Genomic DNA, 7,576 nt, shown 5'->3' with positions numbered 1-7,576 from the left:
TTAAAAGGAGAGACAAAACACAGACAATTTGTATCAACAGATATTTCATTGGCCTTTAAAACCCTTCTTTGCTTGAACAAGACACCCAGTATTATGCTGTAATTCTAAAATAGTCTGTTTCTCAAACCTTCAAGTGACACATCCACCTCAGGAAGTCTTCTGAGCGACAGACAGAAATGATGGACTTAGATGGACCATGGCATTAACAATTCATATGTTTTGAATGCAATGTCAGTTCTGTGCAGTGGTGACAAGTGAAGGTCCATCAAGATAATCAAAAATACAAAAAATAAGGTACAGTACAGCCTTGTACACAAGGTTGTTTATTTATTGTTGTTGTTTTTATTTTATTTAAATGTACTATTGTTTTTTGTTCCCCATAAACTATTCCGTTTTGTTTGGATTCCCTTCACTCGATTCCAATCAATCTAACAATCAGTTGCCGCGAAAAGTCGTTGTTTCGTGGCATATAATATAAAAAATGCAGGTGTCTGACACACAATTCACACGACAACGAATAGCGGGGTTAATGCGTTTAAGTTTAAAGACCCGTTTTTGCGGTGTAATATTACGTTTTTCTTTCGCTTGCATATTAAAACAAGTGTGTGTCCCCGCCCAAGCGGTGTCGGTGAGCTGAACTCCTGTTTCACAGGGGAGGGGTCAGACGCTTCACAGTGGGACGACGAGCAAAGAGAGGAGTGAACAAGGGGAGCGAGATAGATTGGTGGGTTTTTAAAAAAGACTGCTTAAATTTGTTCATCTCAGGTTTCTTCTTTGTTTTGTTTCATCCAGGGGTAACGCGTTACAGGCCACGCGTTAGAAAGCCAACTCTAATAAAATAGGACAGATGCGTCTAGCGTAGCGTGGGGCTGAAACGCCCAAATATAGAGCAGCAAACGTTTGGAATTACAATCACTTCCTACCGCTTGGAAAATCTGAAACTGGCCATAGAGAAGCCCGTTTCGATAGGCCACGACCTCACATCGGGACTTTAACGAAACCAAAAACAAAGGTAGACACTATGGAAACTCTTTTGTTTGCTCTGATCTCTCTGTTGGCTTTCTTTGTTGTTCTCTGGTTTTCCCTGTTTGGCCTCTTAATTGTGGAGTAGAACAAAGTTAGCCAGCTCTCCATGTTAGCAAGGCTAGTGGAGTTAGCTGTCGTGCTAATCCAAAAGGCACGAGCGTGAGGTTCATCGGGACGGAGGAAGATTGTTTCCCTGAAATTTCTTAAAGTTGATTTTTAAATCGAGTGCATAGTCTTTTCCTTCTATTGTAATGCAGGCTTCGTGGAAGAAACATTGCTTGCGCAGCGTTTCGTTGTGTTTTCATCCAACCTTATTGCAGATATCCAGGATAAATAGAACCGATAAAGTTATTGTTTTTTGAGAACTCTTGCTTTGTGTGCGAGTAAATATTTTGATAATGTTAAAGCCACCACTTCAGCAAACGAATCCCGAATTGGCTTCAGTGCCTCATCTTTAATGTGGCGATTACAATAGTTTATAACAGTTACACCTCAGTGAGACTTTTCCTCAGTGTTTAGATTTAATTGTAGATGCTGTCTTTATGATTTTTTTTTATATGTGGACAGTAATGCATTTGTGGGTGAATAAATGGCAGTGAGGGTGAAGTGTTCACTGCAGTGAAGTAAAACAGGTCAAGGCCCATTAACACACCTGGTTTTGCGTAAGTCACCTGACCGTTTTCAAAATCATTGTTTTTTGATAACACGAGTTGCAAAATGTAGTTAGCCAGTGTATTTTGTAGTTAAATCTAATGCATTAGATTGTGACTCTTAATGAATTACTGGCTTAAAAAACTATATACAAAAAAAAAAGATTTCCAAGTGAGAATTAATGTATGAGTTTAAAATTGTGATTTTGTAGCACAGTGAGTATATTGGTTCATTCATATTGGCTGTTTTGTACTCAAATATGTAGTATCACTTTCGCACTTACTGCTGTACCTGGACTCATCACTCACAGGTGCAACGACTATTTCTCAGGTTTACCTGGTTGACTCCGAATAGTGTTTTTTTTTCCCAGAAGAGGGCGAAATTCAGTCAGTTAACTCGTCGGATAAATGCAAAAATCATTACGAAAAAAAGTTTGGAAACCTGTTGAGTTAGTATTTTAGTGAAAGGGTGTGTGTAGGTGGGGGATGGGAAAGGCGCGGTTCAGTGTGTGTGTTAACAGTGACTCTCATTTACACACAGCCCGCGTGAAGCAGCAGGTTAAACTGTGTGGATGTGCGTAACTTCATGTCCATTGAGTCAAATGTGAAACTCAGCGTGAGTCAGTGCCGCTCATGATGCTTATCAGACTCTGAGCAAAAAGCCTCAAAGCAGGAATGTTTGGGATTTTTTTTGATACTCGTCTACCATGACCTGAGAAGGCCGGTACATGTGTACACTCGCCCGGTATGAGACGCCCCCCACCCATCGAGGAGGCTTGATTCTCCTGACCGTTAGGCTACTAAAGAATTTCTCAAAAGCTGTGAGGGGAGGTGTGTCTTTGAAGACGACTCCTCAATGACGGGTAACCAAATAGTTTGACCGCTGTAATGACCGGCTCTAATGTGAGCACCATGCAGGGTGTGTCTTTCAAGCGCGGAAGGACACAGCGCTGTTATTAAAAACACTGTTTAATCATTTCTTAAGTGACGTGCATTAAAAAAATACAGTTAACGTTGCATATCTGTACATGATGTGTGCGCCAATTGAAAAACATATCAGTAAAGTAACTTAAAAAGAGTATATATATAATTTTATTTTTTTTAAATAAAAAGCTGTAAAGAACAACCTGGACCTTGCACGTTTAAAGGTAGGGTAGGGAATTTCGGAGAGGGTATCAATAGCAAGCTAGCTTTGAAAGCACTAGATCCCACCCTCCCTTCAGAGCGCTCTCTAAAGTCACACCTCCATTAACAGACACGAATGTTAAATTCTCATGTCTCAAAGCACATAACAATACAATAATAATGAACCTAAACCACTTACAGAGCTCGTGTACCACCTGACGGCTGCAGATTAATCTGCAGTTGATGGTGTTGACATAGAAACGCATAATTCCGAGTCTGAGGATGTGAACTCCGGATAGAATGTCACGGGTTGCAGTCTTATTTTAATTTTTATATATTTAGGCCACTTCTATGTAGTGTTGTCAAAAAAAATCTGAAATATTAAAAATGTGACGCTTTGAGCGCTGTAGAGCGGAATTGTATACGCCTCTGATGGCCCATTGTGCTCAAGCGCAAATATGTCTCTGTTTGGCTTCAATCACATTTGTTGTTGATATTATTATCATTTATTATTTTAAATTTTGAAAAAAGTTTTGAAACTCTAAAAGAACCTTTCAGGACCTTGGCCACTAAGTGTACAAATCTGTCTATGAAGTTTAGCTAAAGTTACAGATCTTACAGAATAAATTCGACCTTTTGTAATTTATTACATTGCTAACTTTTTTAATTCATATTATTATTTATATATTATATAGTAACCCTAACAGTAAGATGCTTTACTTCATGTTAGTGATGTGTATGGTTACTTTCCTCTACATTTAACCCATCTAAGTTAGTGAACACGCTTTAGGAGGAGCGAGTAGTGAACACACACACATACTGCAAACCGTGGGCATACACACACCCGGAGCAGTGGGCAGCTCAGGGAGCGATTGGGGGGTTTCCAGTCTGACTCTCTAACCATTAGGCCACGACTGCCCCACAACTGTTAGGACAGTGGCTAGTCACAATATATGGCCTCTCATATCTTTTTTCTTAAAGGGATAGCTCACTCAATTTAAATTCTATCATTCACTCACTCACCCTGCGTGACTTTTCTTTCTTGTGCTTTTTTCTTTTTTTAAAGATTTTTGTTTACCAAACAGTTTTGGTGACATAGACTTCTGTTGTGTGGACAAGAGACGAGACATTTCTCAATCATTTATTCCACAGAAGAAAAAGTCAAAGTTTTGAAATATGAGGGGTATTAAACAATGACTTTCCATTTTGGGGGAACTTTTAATTGAAACTTTACATATTGTCAACGCAGCTTATTTAGCAATTAAAGAACGGACAGGATAGATGGTGTGTAAAATTAACTTGAACCTCTTATCTTATTGGAAAACATATTTGAAGAGAACCAACCATCCAGTCTATTTATTACTGTCAAAAAAATTGTTTTTGAAAACTAGTTGATGCCATCGAACCCAGTTTGTGAGAGATTGTTAGTTTTGATTTACTTTTTTTTTTTATAGAAGTTGAATAGGAGATGAAGAAAGTTATTCTTCCAAATGTATATGGAAGTATTATGTACTCATAAGTTGTTAATATGATGATCATTTATTAAAGTTGTTAATAAATGATCCACTCCAATATATGAATTATGTCTGTTGAACCAATTAGATAAAGTGCTTTAGCACTTATTGCATTTCTTGCAAAGGAAAGAGCTGTGTGGAGAGAAAAAGTGCTAGTAATAGTCCTTCCAAGCAAGGAGTCCATGGTTTAAAAAAAGCACATCCTCTTTTCCCTTAGTGGTTACAGCACTATACTTTGGATTTTCAAATTCCAGGCAGTGTCATTACAGGAAAAGACAAGACGCTCCGCCCATGGATTGTTACCTTTTACCTGCAGTAACGTTCTCCGGTTGATGTTTGAAAAGTGTTACGTCACCGGCACTCCCATTTCCTGGTCTATGCGGTGTGACTGCAAGCTGTCTGAATGAGAAGTAAAGGCTATACTGTGTAATGACTGATTAACATGTCCGTGCAGAAAAGGTCAGTAGATGCTTCCCTAATGCTTAGAGACTTTAACACGTACTGACCGTGGCTAGTGTTTCGAGTTATAGTGGGTTAAAACGCATGGCCGATCGTAGATCAGTTGGCTGCCTGTGTACCAAAGTTCACTGAGCATTAGTTTGGAGCCAGGCCAGTGCTGATGGTGTTGCTCTTTACATTTCAGGCTCAGCATTGCCTGAGTCAGCAGGAACCAAGAAGCATGCGTGATGTTTGGTGAAATAGTACTACAAATGCTATTATTGGAATTCTCACACTGGTATGTGCATTTTAAAAGGTGTTTTCCTACCCGAGACACCTGTATTGACTTTGTCTCAAAGTCACTCCATATAAAGGCACATTATAGTCAGCTTATTGTTTTTCTTCCCATAATCCACATATTTGGGGCAGAAGTCAGCAGCTGTTGTCTGAATTGCCTCCCACATGCATATGATGATCATATTTGACTGCCTGCTGCAGCTGCAGTCTGTTATACTGCATGATCTATTTACTTGTCCTTAATGTGTCCTGTTATACTCACTATAAAGTGCTATCTCAGCCCAAGGTGTTTAGACTTTGGATGCTTAGTGGCTTAGGTGTCTAATACCTCTGCTATCCCATTAGAAATGAATTACTCCGGCTTATGTTTAATACTGTAGGAGTTCTGGAATCAAGGGGTTTTGATGATGCGTTGATGATGTGTGTCAGGGCACTTTCTCTGTAATCCCGCCAGAGCTCAGGGCAGTGTTGGTGGGGTTTTGGTGCACGATGAATCACACTTTCTTAATTTGGACTGCCATTTGACCAGATGTGGTGGTGTTTTTTTTTTGTGCCAGTGATGCTGGGTTTTTGTTGCATAGTTCAGCACACTGAACTCTGCAGATATATTGTACCTGTGGTGTTAAATCATGTTATATGTGATTTTTTTTTTTTTTTTTTTGCCCAAGTTTCAGGGTGTTCTAGGTCAGGTCTATTTAGAGAGTCGTCCCATGGCAGTTTTCTCCTTGGAAGACGAGAACTCTTGCAGTTGGTGTAGCGTCCTGTGGAGGCCTATTTGTAATGCACACAGGCTGTTTCCGACACTTGAAAAATGCAGCATCCGTAGGTTGGAAGGCATCAAGGCCATGTTCAAGTCCAATATTTGTGTAATATCCTGTCTGCTAGGAAGCCTTTAAGTTTGTGATTTGGATGACCAGTTTCCTTATTCCTGATACCATCCTACAAAATCGCTGTCTGTGAATTCATTGATTGACTAGTCAGCAAGACAGCTGCCTTCTGTTTCGGACTTGGCTAAAGATTATTTTTTTTTGTCAACCACAATCCACTAGACATTACGCCTATAACACAACACTAGTTGTTTTATGGACTTTATAGTGTCTGAGTTTGCAATGTGTCACTTCCTTGTGTCATTATGGTTAAGTAGTTACATCAAAATTGGCATGAAATGGATATTCACCTTTATTTATACTATAGGCCTATATGTTTTCTTGATTCCTCTTAATGATCTTATTGTATACATTTTTTAAAAAGTTTTGGACCTTGTAATGTTTCATCAAAATTATATGACTCAGTCTTCCTTTGTAACAAAAGAACTTAACACGTACACATAATGTACACAGGCTCCTTTCTTTCAGTCGACCACAAGGTCATGTTCATATCTGCCTCCATCTAGTCAACAACCGATGGGTTGATCTAAATTGATGATCATTTTTACTCTGATGTACATCACAATATGGAAGAAATGGTGTTTCGCTACGTCTGTTAGATTGTGACTTGACTATTTTTTGCAACCTCTTTCATTAGGGCTGGACAATAATTCAATATCAATATATATTGCGGCATAATTTTTTTCAATAATGGTGATATGATTTTTAAACACAATTTCGATATTTCCATACATTACAGTAGGGCTGGGCGATTAATCGGAACCGAAATATAGAACCTCTAATCAACGTAAATTTCCCATAGTCACGTGACTCCGCCCTGTCAGTCACATCAAGTGCAGTTTGCAGAAAGATGCAGTACTCTGCATCTTTCACGGAAATTAGTTACAACAGTTATCTTTGTTTATAGATGCTCACAATTACTATGGTAATTGCATGTTTTATACAGGTCAGTTAATCGTCGTTCTTATTGATACACACAGAGACAGCGCACGCAAGCCCCGAAGCCAGATCACGTTCACTTGCGTCCTCACAAAGCTTTATCATTTGTATGTGTTTTAAGGCCTGCCAGTTTGAACACTGAAGCGATTTTAGACCATCAGATGTGTATTTTGTTGAACTAATGCCTGATATATTGTGACACACGAACACTCACAGACAGTAGCTCGCACTTCACGTGAAGAACGCGCGCAGAGAGCAGCGCGGTAACTCATTGTCAACGCTGCCCTGTGATTTATCAGTAAAGTAGCTTAGAAACTCAACCACAGCTTCATAATTAATAGAGACGGTATGACTAATTCGCACACACAATCACTCCCTCATTAATGCATTCAAATAAATGTAATGTAGGCCTGTGCTAATTTATCTGATGTCCAACAAACAGAAATCTGCCCCATAGACAATAACTGCTGAAAAGTGAACAGTTCTTCAAGTATTTTAAAATCACAAAGAAATGCACTTTTTCCTTACAAAAAAATATCCTACCTTTTTAATAGTAGAAAATATTCACAGTACAAACCTTATCAGTTAACAATGAGGGAAAAAAGGAAAGCAAAAACAAAAAAAAGCAAAATCGTTCATTAATCGTAAGCGAGGTAAAATGTTCAATTAATCTAGGTTTTTATTTTTGGTCAAATCGTTA

The 7,576-nt window shown here is 38.8% G+C and overlaps 1 protein-coding gene across 11 annotated transcripts in view; it reads left to right on the top strand.

The window, feature by feature from the left end:
- Positions 1 to 630: 630 nt before the first annotated feature.
- ctnnd1 (catenin (cadherin-associated protein), delta 1) overlaps positions 631 to 7,576 on the top strand; it is a 45,191-nt gene continuing 38,245 nt past the window's right edge. For 2 of the 11 annotated variants that reach the window (XM_079812372.1, XM_079812371.1), the window contains exon 1: positions 672 to 1,012. The gene's annotated coding sequence lies outside the window, so the exon portion shown is untranslated. Of the gene's footprint in view, positions 1,013 to 7,576 lie in introns of all 11 variants that reach the window. The other 9 variants (XM_079812373.1, XM_079812381.1, XM_079812377.1 and 6 more) reach the window with 8 other exon arrangements.

The sequence above is a fragment of the Gobio gobio genome (assembly GCF_949357685.1).
Source record: "Gobio gobio genome assembly, chromosome: 3".
In the NCBI taxonomy this organism is placed as follows: Eukaryota; Metazoa; Chordata; class Actinopteri; order Cypriniformes; family Gobionidae; genus Gobio; species Gobio gobio.
This window is presented reverse-complemented; position numbering and strand designations above follow the sequence as displayed.